General features: G+C 39.5%; 1 protein-coding gene across 1 annotated transcript in view; it reads left to right on the top strand.

Moving 5' to 3' along the window:
* The window catches only part of Syn2 (synapsin II), a 151,682-nt gene that overhangs the window by 79,900 nt on the left and 59,731 nt on the right, over positions 1–12,051 (top strand). The gene's annotated exons all lie outside the window — the stretch shown is intronic.

The raw sequence follows: 12,051 nt of genomic DNA, 5'->3' as shown, positions 1-12,051 counted from the left end.
AAAGCCCCAAGCTAAAGAACCACAGCATGCATGCAGAGGGCCTGATGCAGACCCATGAAAACTTCATGGTTGTCTCTTCCAAGTATTTCTTAACATTTAATTAATACAAAACTTTTTGTACCCCAAACTGGGCTCAAATTCACAATCCTCCTGCTCTGTCTCTTGAATAGTAGTAGTAAGGTTGCAGTCTTCTGCTTTTGTGATGGTTATCAACCTGGCAGGTTTTAGAATCACTATGGAAACAAACTTCTAGGCAAGTCTGTACGGGATTTCTAGATGAGGTTGATTGAGGTGGGTGGCACCATTTCATGGGCTGGAGGTCCAGGGTTGAATAAAAAGGAGAGGGAGCAAAGCATTGGTCTGTGTGGCTGCATTAAGCTCTTCCTGCCATGAAGGACTACCTTGAACTGTGAGCCAAAATAAATCCTTACTTACATTGCTTTCCTCAGGTATTTGTCACAGCAACAAAACAAGTAAAGAACACAGCCACCACATCAGGCTAAGACAGGTTTCTAATGAAATGTTTTACATTCCTTTTGCATGCTCATTCTCCAGAACTGGGCATATGTATTCCTCATTGCACATCATTTACAGTAGCCAACTACATGGTGCTAAGTAGCCACCATGGCTGAAAACTGTTTTGTTAGAGAGTGGAGCCCTCCAGGCTCCATTTACCCCTCTCCAGTTCTGTCTTTCTAACCTTTATTCCTGTCCTCATTATTTTCCTTCAGTGGGTTTGCTTGTTTCCTGTCTTTCTGCCCTAGAAACAGTCTTTTCTTCCCTTTAGTTCAGTCTATGCATGTATGTATTGCTTATCTTCTCTTCCAGCTGTTTGAAATCAGCTGTTGTTCCCTGTGTGCCTCTGTAAGCATTCAGCTCATCTGAACTGAACTCCCATGGCACCTTACTTATACACACACTCTGAAAGGACAGTTTTCTCATTTCTGCAACCTCACTCACTTAGCCTTGGGTCTGACCTCCCACTGAAACCTTAGTAAGTTTTAACAATTGAACAAATGAGTAAGTTATTTTTGAAGACCTCACTGGCTTTGTTTGCCCACCTCTATTTCTCTCTGATGGTGGAATCAGGCAACTTTCATTATTTTTGTTTTCTTTTCATTATTTTCAGTGTGTGTGTGTCGGGGGATTTTGGGCAGAATTTTAAACCTATTATACAGTTTTTCTTTCTTTTTTTCTTTTTTCTTTTTTTCCAGCAGTGCTTCCTTTCTGCAGTGACCTTTCAGGTTGTCTGACTTCACTGACCTTGTGTCCGGAAAGCCTGTGGGATCCTTTTAAAGGCTTGGCTACTCCACTGCCTGATTTGTGCTATCTGGTGTTTTGTCCAAGTGTGTTGCTTCTCTTCTTACCTCATGCCTGCTTCTGTTGTCTGAGCTCCTGTATAGTCAGTCAGGTCTGTTGATCTCACCACAGCCACAAATGACTGATGCTTCGAAGGGTTTCACATTTAAAACAATGTTTTTGTTGTTGCTGTTGCCATTCCCTCAAAGAAACAACCCTGTATATAAAAATGGGACTGCTATGGTTGGAACATGTTATAGATACTCCAGGGCACCATAGAACATGGCTTAAGAGCAACCAGTCTTGTTAACTCCTTCTTAGTCCAAATGGGAAACAGGCCTAGGAAAGTGAGACGGTGTACCCAGTGCAAACATCATGCTAGCGCCATGCAGGATCTGGATCAGAACCCAGGTTTCCTTTCCAGGTCAGTGCTCTCCTAACCACAATTTACTGCTTGGAGCTTCATTTCCCAAGGGGAGGAAGCAGGAACAATGAGTCTTTTATTGTATTCTCCTTGATGAAATCTGACAGGGTCTACCGCTCCTTCCCTTGTAGAAGATCAGGTTGGCCCCCTCTTGTTATTGTTTTTCTCTGGGACCCAGGCCGGGGCTTGCCTCAGCCTTTGTTCTGCTCCCAGTTTTTGTGGTGCCAAGAAGGATAGGGAGAGAGCGGATTCAGGCAGGTCAAGGTGGCACAGATGTTTCCTGTCCCTTGGCCAGTCTGGCTGTGTCTTTCAGAGCAAGCTGAATGCCATGGCCAGGTGTGTTTTTCGGGATCTTCCAAGCCCTTGGAGGTAGTAGGTGTTTATAACCGCAATTTCCTCATTGCCTTCTGTTTTTCATAGGCCCCTAGCCACTCCCTGAGGGAAATAGATTCCAGCCTCTATTCTGAGAATCGGCCATCATTCAGAGCTCTCTGTGGTCTCATTGTTTTTATCCCTAGTGTCTAAGTCCTGCACCCCATGCATCTCCCAGGCACTCTGTACTCTGCCCTTTCCTCCTCATTCCTGCCCATCAAAATCATACACATCTTTCCAGATTATGCTTATATTCCATTTTTTCAGAAAAATCTCAATTTCCAAACTTAAGCAATAAGCCTGTGTTGTTTGGTTAACTTTGTAGCCTTTGTCTTCTACTGTTTCCCTCCTTGTGTTTTATGCACAGCATCTTTATTCATGTCTTCTTGCTTAGTATTTCTAGGCTGTTGGCCCAGAATGTCTCTCTCTACTCTTTTCCTTTACTTTTGTCTGGCTCAGTCCTATTTAAATTTAGGATGGCTTAGGCATCACTTTTCAAATTGTCCTCCCCTACCCAAACTTGGCTAGATTCTTCTTATGATCCAATGTACACCCTGCGTTTTATCTGTGTACCAAACTATTCAGTGCTCCCAGAGAGATAACCTCTGCCTTGTCTTTCAGTTTATACCACCCAGAAACATCTTACTCATAGCTAGTGCTGAGGATATATGTAAGGGATGAATGAATAATTTTTATTACTGCGTTTTGAGTTGTATTCTACATTTTAATAGTTATTTATTTACTAGTAGATTAAAATCCATGTGAGCATAGGGATGTGAAAGATAATGATCTGTTTGTTCCCCTTAAGGAATTGTTCATTGTTAAGTGCTTTAGGATTCCCCACACAGACAGATACAATAGGATGGATGGATAGATAGATAGATAGATAGATAGATAGATAGATAGATAGATAGATATACAAACTGACTGACTCTCTTGGTTGTGGAGGCTGGCAAATCCAATCCTCTGAAGAAAGCTGCAGACTAGAAACTCAAACTTGTGAGGTAGACCAGAAGTCTGGTAATTCAGGTGGGGATTTGTGTTACAGACATACAGTAGAGGTCTCCCTTTCTCTGGGAAACCTGATTTTTTTTTTCAGTAATACCTTCAACTAATTAGATGATCTGTAGCCATGTTTACCAGTTAACTCCTCTACTTACTGTCACCTGATTGTAGATGCTAATCATATCTACAAAATACCTCACCACAACATCTAATGTTTAACAAAGTAATTGTGAACCATAACCTAGACAAATTGAGACATAAAATTTTTATCATCACAGTAAGTGACCAACCAATAAAAACTTCTTGAATTAACCTTATCTGCAGTTCAGAAATTTTTCTATTGCTGACAATCATTTAAACTCAGTAACCTGAAAATCCTCTACTACTGAATTCTAACAACTTAAAATAAAAAAAATATTGTTCTTTGAAATCCATGAATGAGTTTGCAAGAAAGTTAGAGCATATCCAGGGGGCTGGAAATGAAGACAGACTGAGTGGTAAGATTAGACAAAGATATTCTACTTTAGTAACCTCAGGGCTTAGCTTTTAATACTAATTCAAGACATAGGAAATAATGACCTGAGTTGTCACAAGATGGGAGTCTTGGAAACTGAGCCTTTGGAAAAACTGAGACCTTTAATAAAATGGTGGCTCTCATTTATACATGTACATGAGAAACTTGTCTGTATAAGCTCGTGCTCTTAATAGAAATTCATATGCCCAAGTCTATTTTCATTTTTATTTATACAGAATGGGTGATTGGAGGTCCCACAAGTTCAACACTTTTTAACTTAAAATATGCTAAGCCAGTGATAGCTTAGCAGAAAGTTTGGATCCCCAGAACCCACATAAATGTGGAGTGAGCAGGCAGTTTACTTGTAATCCCAGCCTCAGAAGGTAGAGATGAGATCCCCAGAGCAAGCTGGCTATCAAGTAAAGCCATATAGGCAAGCTCTGAGAATGACTGAGAGACCATGCCTCAGGGAATAAGATAGAAAAGCAGACAAGGAAGACTCCCAAAGTAAACCTGGGGCCTCCACATACATCTGTATGATTCATGTGTGCCTTAGCATTTATATACATATACACACCATATACACATGAAAAGAAAAACAGAACTGTAGAGGCTGCCTAAACAAGATTTTTCCTGCTTGTTTTTCTCCTTTGTTGTGATTTTTTGCTGCTTTGGGGACTGAGTCTTGGACCTTGTGGATGCTAGGGTATAGCTCCTATCACTGAGCTATACCCCAGCTCTTCAAAGAGTGAAGTCTAGTGAAGACAAAATTGGTGACCAAGAAGCTAAAGCTAAAATTGTGATGAAATGAAGAGAAAAATAGGAAATCAAGATTAATAAGACATGGAAGATGAATTAGGACTCTCAATGTATGTCCAGTAATAAAAGGAAGGAAAGAGACAGTATTCAGAAGTAAAGGCTCAAGTTTTTCCAAAACCAATAAAAGGCATTAGGATGTACATCTGGTTTCAAGGATTCAACAAGGCCACATTTTGACAAGACACACTGAAACCACAGAATATCAATCATGTAAGTAGGCATTAAGAACATCCAAAGACAGAAGAAACCCCAAATGAAGAATAACAATTAGACTGTGATACAAGGCCAAAATATTGAGAGCAAAAAAATTAGTCAGTCTAAGGCTGTGTGGTGGTGGCGCATGCCTTTAATCCCAGAACTCAGGAGACAGAAGCAGTTGGATCTCTGTGAGTTTGAGGCCAGCCTGGTCTACAAAGCTACACAGAGAAACCCTGTGTTGAAAAGCCAAAATAAAAAAAAATTAGTCAGTCTAGAACTTTCATTCTAGCCCCATTAACTTCGTTCAAAAATGAGAATATAACAGAGACAGGTAAGGATTTCATACTGACATTTCATAGTTAATTTCTGAAATTAATATACAAAAATAATTATCATCAGGAAGTAAATACAAAAGGAAGTAATAGCATGAAATAGCAATAGTTAACATAGAAATTATTAAATATGCATAGATCTAAAACAACAAAACTTAGAAAAATCTTGACTATATAAAGCAATAAAAACAATGAATCTGCAGAGTATAAAAAGATTAAAATGTCAAGCAATAATAGTATGTGACAGAGAAGAAAGAGAAGCAAAGAAGAGTGACTAATCTTATTCTAAGACTAGGGAGGAAAGGAGAACTGCTTAAAGACACCTAGGTAAGCAAGGTATGCATGTATTAGAACTAACGGATAACCATAAAAAATAGAAATAAAATGGTGTAATTGCTAAATCATTAAAAAAAAGCGGAGAAAGATGAACTTAGCATTACTTACCAAAACAAGCTAAGGAGCCTCAATATCTTTCATTGGGAGGAGAGATTGGAATATGCTTAAAACATTAAAAAGAAATGAATCAGGACTTTATGTAATAACATGGATACATCATGTCAGAAAATGTAGCACTAGTGGGAAAGGTAGATACAGAATAACAAATACCACTTATACAAAGTTCCCTAACAAGCAACATACAGTTTGTAGGTTCAGATACTTTTATATAAACACATGTAGGTGAATGACTGCCATTGATTCCTGTGTGAGGAATCCCAACAGTGGGCTTTAATGGTGTATTTCTTTTATAAAAATCTGAAAAGAAAATAAAGAAAAATAGTAAGACTGATAAAGCTGGGTTGTGAATAAACAGGTATGTGTTCCATCATTCTTTAAAAATTTCTCTATGCTTGAAAAACGTACTAGCTTTTGGCAAGTAATGGACTTAAATTTGAAGGAAACTGTGTACCTGGTTGAAAATTCTGTACTAATTAGTTAACTTTCACTCCCCCAACCTTAAGGCCTGCTATAAAATGGTCTCATAAATTTAAAAAGCTTCTGCTGAGTCTGGTTACAATTCAGGACTTCAAAGAAATAAACAGACTTGCATTTCTCCAAGGCCATATTTCCCTAAGTGATAATTTGCCCAGAGGAAGCTACACTGAATAAGAACTCAGGTTTATCCAGCTTCTAATAATTTCTGCCCTATTCAAGTCTGTCCTAACCATCCAGGAAAGTTTCATTAAATTCTAATTATGGTCTGAGAACTTGGCCTAGCATTTCTGAAAAGGAGACTTCAAGCTTAGACCGAAGAACCTTACCATATGAGGAATGTTTGAGAGGAGAACAATAGTATAGCCTAAAGACATGAAGAAGTCTCAAAGGGGCCTGTTTGCTGTTCCCAAATGGTGAGTGTGGATAAGAAAAAAGCTGACAAGTCTTATGTAGATAGGTCCAGAACCAAACAAGTTTCATGTTGGGAAATTTTAGCCCAGTCTGAAAGTGAAACTAGAAACCCCCAGTCCCGTAACTCTCGTGATGGCCATTTTTATGACTGTTGTACAGCAGATTTGATGAGCTGGCTTTAAGTTTCCCACAGAGGAATGTTAGAGATAATTCATTGAGTCCTTTAGATCGTCAAGTGAAGTTGGCCACATGCAAGGATTGATGATATAAAGAACAAACCTACTTTTGACCTCATGTATGTTTTAGGAAAACTTTCAAAGAACAGAATCTGGAGCCTAGGGAATAAATGATATTTTAGAAGATAACTACCTTAATGAGAGTACTGTCAAGATTTCTACTTCACTGTCACCCAAATTTCAACTAACTCACTTTACAATCTATAGACTAACTTACTTTCTAGTCTATAGAAACACATCCTTCGGTCATTGGCAAGTCAAGAAGCGAAGACCTGGCTCCATCTTGCAACTCCCTCTTGGTCTACTGCCCTGCTGCTTCACTGCCACATGCCTGTCCTGCATGCCACCATAACCATACCTGTTTATCAGGGCTTTGAGAATTACACTTTCATATTGCAGTACTTTGTCAATGACACTAAGATGCCTTTTCTGTATCACATATTGAACTATTTTCATTTTGGAAAACTGGATCTATTTATCTATTAAGCAACAGCTCCCCAATGAACATAAGGAGTTTGAAATATTTACCTAAGAAGATTGATAAAATAAAGAAAAAATTAAAGTACTTAATATAGCTGGACATGGTGACATACACCTACGATCCTAGTACTCAAGGCAGAGGAGAAAGATCAGAAGTTCTAGGCTAGCCTAGTATATATACTGAGCACCAGTCCATTCAGGGATGTTAGTGAGACATTTTCATTTTGGAAAAGAAAAATATACATGTGTATGTATGCCTGAGCTATAAAGAAACTGAAAAGTTTAATTTCAAGAGTTTGAGAGTTGTTTATGAGCCTGGTAAAGGAAAGATCTTAAAGCCAGGTGTAGTGACACACACCTATAATCTCAGATTCCCCAATGGTCAAGATGGGAGGATTGAAGGCTTGAGACCAGCCTGGGATACAAAGTGAGATACTCTGCCTTAGAAATAAAGGAAAAAGAGAAAAAGTTTTAAACAACAACCAATACTGGTGAGGATGTGGTGAGGGTCAAGGAAAGAGAGGGAGGATCTCTCTGTACACTCTTGGTGGTAATGTGAAGTAGTCAGCCACTGTGAAAGTCAATAGGCAGGTTCTTCAGGAAAATTGAAAACAGGACTACTATATGATCCAGCTATATCACTCCCGAGTATGCTTGAAGGAAACTAAGTTGTATAATAGAGATATTTCTATATCCAGGTTGATGGCTGTCTTAGTTAGGGTTTCTGTTGCTGTGAAGAGACACCATGACCATGGCAACTCTTATAAAGGAAAACATTTAACTGGGGCTGGCTTACAGGTTCAGCTGTTTAGTCCATTGTCATCATGATGGGAGCATGGGGATGCACAGACAAGGTGCTGGAGAGGTAACTGAGGGTTCTACATTCAGTCCAGCAGGCAGCAGGAAGAGATACACTCGGCCTGGCTTGAGCACTTGAAACCTCAAAGCCCACCCCAGTGACATACTTCCTCAAACAAGGCCACAACTATACCAACCATGCCACACCTCCTAATAATGCCACACCCTGTGAGCCTATAGGGGTCATTTTCATTCAAAACAACACAGTGGCAGTACTATTCACAATAATCAGATCAGCCTAGATGCCCACCAATGGATAAAGAAAATGCCATGTTATATACATAGTGGCATATACAAGTAAGTGTGAAAATGCCATAATGAATCCACTGCTTTGGTCAATTAATATACACTAACGAAAATCTAAAGCTTGGGATATTTTTTTCTATTGAAAGACACTGTAAGAGGAAAAAGAAGATTAATGGTTTTAAAAGTTCCTGTTGGTCAGAAAGGCATCAGACCATACCTAAAGGTGTTGATTCTCTCTACTAGCATGCCTAAGTAACCCTTCATCACGTTTCCTTAGAAATATCTGTTCAAATATTAATGGGAGTTCTTATGCACAATTCTTTATTCTAAAATATTGAATAAATGGAAACATGCATAAACATGAATATTTTAGAAAACACTAGTAAGTTCTGTGACTTTTTAATGGATACCCTTTAAAGGTTCTATTTGTTGATGTTATTGTTGGTTTTATTTATTTATTTTTGGCACAGTCTCCCTACATAGACCAGGCTAGCCTTCCACTAACAGAGATGGTATATGCCACTACACTTGGCTAAAAGTTTTTCTTTTTGAAGCAATGACTTGGGAGGTGCTGCTCTCTCCCCATAAGTTCTCACAGAAAAATTGAGTAAGGTGAATAAAGTACTTAGCATTGAAACCAGCACTAACTACATCATAAATACTATCCATTGTTTGATTTCATTGTGCTTAATGTACTCTACTCTAGTGCATGTGTTCTGTGTAGGTAATCCACTGTGCTTCTGTTGATATCAGTTCATTTTTATTCTTTATGTTAGAGCTAGGTGAGACCTTTCCTTTCTCTTACCCAGTGCCTGGCATACAGCTGAGTCAATAATAAGTGCCTAATCTAATAGATCTTTGTTGAATGAGTGAATTAATGAGAATTATCATATGTAAGGGGTTTATAGAATATATTTCATTATAACAGTACCAAATAGTCCTCTTCAAATAAATATATGCAGATACTAAAAGGGACTATATTTTCAGGATTGAGTTGGTTTTTAAAACTAGTCTTCAGGGCTTGTTGAGTGTGAGGATTATTTCAGATCATTAGTAGTGGTTAGAAGTAAGGACAGGTTGACAAAGAGGAGAGCCAGGACAATAGCTGGCATGAGCTTCCCATTACACCAGCATCCCCACAGGATTCACATGGTGTGATCTTGGCCACTTTCCCCCTCTAAGCTTCAGTTTCTCTGCCCATGAAAACGAGAAGAGAGCATCTAAAACATGTTCTCCTTTTCCTGTTGTTATACTCAGGTGCATCTGGGGAGCTGTGGCATGTGTCTTTTAGGACAGTGCCAGGTCTCATTCCAGAGTGCCACAATAAGTTTTAAGGACCGATTCTGGTCAACAGCATTTCCCCCTGAAGTAGTGCCAGTTGGAAAATTGTGGACTGGAATGTGCCACCTGCACTGGGATTTGGAAATTCAAAACATTTTTTGTCTTGAGATCTGGAGATGTTTCTGCTGAGCTATGCTAGTGAGTGGGCTGACGATGCCAGCTGCTGCAGCTTACACTTGGACTGAGAAAGGAGAGGCTCGAGCCTCCTTTGCTAATGAGAGCAGAGCATGAGGAGAGCGCCCTGATTCTTGCAGTTTTCTCTGTGAATCATGCTCTGGTGATTCAGCAGCCCAAGAGCCAGCTTTATAGCACTCTGCGATGCTCAAACTTTTCTGGTCCTTGTCTCATAGGCACTAGAAACAGGAGTCAGGACTCAGTTTACCCATCATATTATTTCATTTAGGATTTCTGTTCAACTTTGGTGGTTTTGGGGAGAATTGCCATTCTTGCTGTAAAGAGGTAGCATTTAGGGATGTAAGGGGAACATGGTCAGCCTCTGTTAGATTTTTTTCCCCCTAAGGTGGGGATCTAACACAGGGCAAGATGAACAACATCCTGCCTTCTTGGTGGTGGTTTTTGTTTTGTTTTGGGACAGAGATTTTCTGTTTAGTTCCCACTGTCTTCAGATTTGTGATCTTCTAGCCTCTTCTGACTAGTGCTGGGATAACAGGTGTGTGCTATTAGACTTAGATCTATTGTTAGATTTTGAACCAGTCAAACATTTCCTTTCTGTGGGCCTGTTCCTCATAAATAATAAGTAAAAAGCCCCTAAGCAGAATTTTCTCTTAAAAAGATGAGAGGAGATTGTGTTCTTGTTATAATGAGAATAAAGTATGCAAGTTCTTCAATAACTGCCATGTTGATTTGTATTGGAAATAGCACATTGAGGACTGGGGCTGTACCTCAGGACGGGGTGCTAACTTAGCACACAGGCCCTGGGTTTGTTCCAAAGAGCCAAGCCCCACCCCACCAAAAAACCCAAACAAAGCAAAAAAAAAAAAAAACAATTAAAATGGAGCTTGGCTCTGCCATATGTTGAAGTAAATGTTCGTTGTAAATGTTTATTTTTTGCATATGGTTGAGATGGGCATGAGATACATACAACAGTTCCTACAACAGCAAGGTCCTTGCTATAATGTTCTTTATTCTTGTCTGTGTCCCCATCTCTGTTGGTATGTCTATCTCTGTCTCTCTCTTCCTCTTTGTCTGTCTCTGTCTCTCTCTCTCTCCCAAGGTGGGAAATAGAATTGGCTTACACAGGTATGAAGACTAAGAAGTCCTCAGATTTGCAGTTAGCAAACTGAAGACCCAGGTGAGCCAACAGTAGAAGTTTCAGCCTGAGTTTAGAAGCAGTTTGGTGACGGTCTGGCAGAGAGTCATTTTGTGCTTTAAGGTGATTCCAGCCACATTGGGGAAGGCAATGTGCTTTCTGTAGTCTACTGATTCAGATGGTAATCTGATCCAAACCCACTGTCACATGCTAAGAAATAGTGTTTAAATAAATGGCTGGGCACCTAGTGCCCTACTCAAGTTGACACATGAAATTATCTGTCATAGGTGTACTTCACGTAAAGTAGCAGTGAGTGAGGGTGAGTTGTTGAACAATAGGAAGTATAAGCTCTATGATATAGTAGGAAGGAGGAAATTTATCTAGTAACACTAGTCTGTGTCTACTTAAAATGACAAGTTGATGGGTTTCATATTAGGCTTTCTTTAAATAAAAAGATTTATTTTATTTTATGTGTATAGATGTTTGACTTGAATGTATGTCTGTGCACCATGTGCCAAAAGAGGTCAAAAGAAGGTATTGGATCGCCTGGAACTGGAATTACAGACAGTTGTGAGCTACCATGCGGGTGTTGGGAACTGAACCTGGGTTTTCTGTAAGATCAGCCTGTTCTCAGCCACAAGGCCATCTCTCCAGCTTCTCATACTAGGCTTGCAAAGAAAAAAAGAAATGACTGTAGGAAGAAGAAATAGGGACCTTAAAGGATGATGACTTTGCCGAGTACAGGGCACCGTAGTGGTAACTGGGAAATAATAGGTGAGTAACTGTACGTTAAGCAGAGGCTGTTATGTATGCTTATGCAGGCTTTTCACTGTACAACTGTCTGGAATATAGCCTCCAACTCTGCTTTCCAAGTCAAGTGTCCCTAGAAGTGTGTCCTGTACAAACACCCAAAGAAAAGGGTGCCTTTGCCTAATTCACTTATCCAGGCCCAAGTTTGAAATGGAGAAGTGTGTGTCACTGTGAAGAGCATCTGTGTCTAGATTGCTGTTGAGGGATAGAAATGTGACTGATAGAGACAATGACTGTCGGCATGATTTGTGACCCTCCATAGAAGGTAAACCTGAGCTTTCTCAATGCCAATAGTCCTGCTTATCTCACATGAAATACATTCCCTATCATTTGAAAATTGTATTTGCCTGATCTTTTCCCAAAGCAAACTTGATAACAGGCCTACTTTACTTCAATATCAAAGCAGCCTGATTTAATTATGTAAGCCAGTCATGGAAAGAGAATGTGTCCCATGACTCCAAAGCATTCTGTTCTGTAGCTCCACTATAATTACAAACAAATGT

This window comes from Cricetulus griseus, chromosome 8, assembly GCF_003668045.3.
Source record: "Cricetulus griseus strain 17A/GY chromosome 8, alternate assembly CriGri-PICRH-1.0, whole genome shotgun sequence".
Taxonomy (NCBI): Eukaryota; Metazoa; Chordata; class Mammalia; order Rodentia; family Cricetidae; genus Cricetulus; species Cricetulus griseus.
This window is presented reverse-complemented; position numbering and strand designations above follow the sequence as displayed.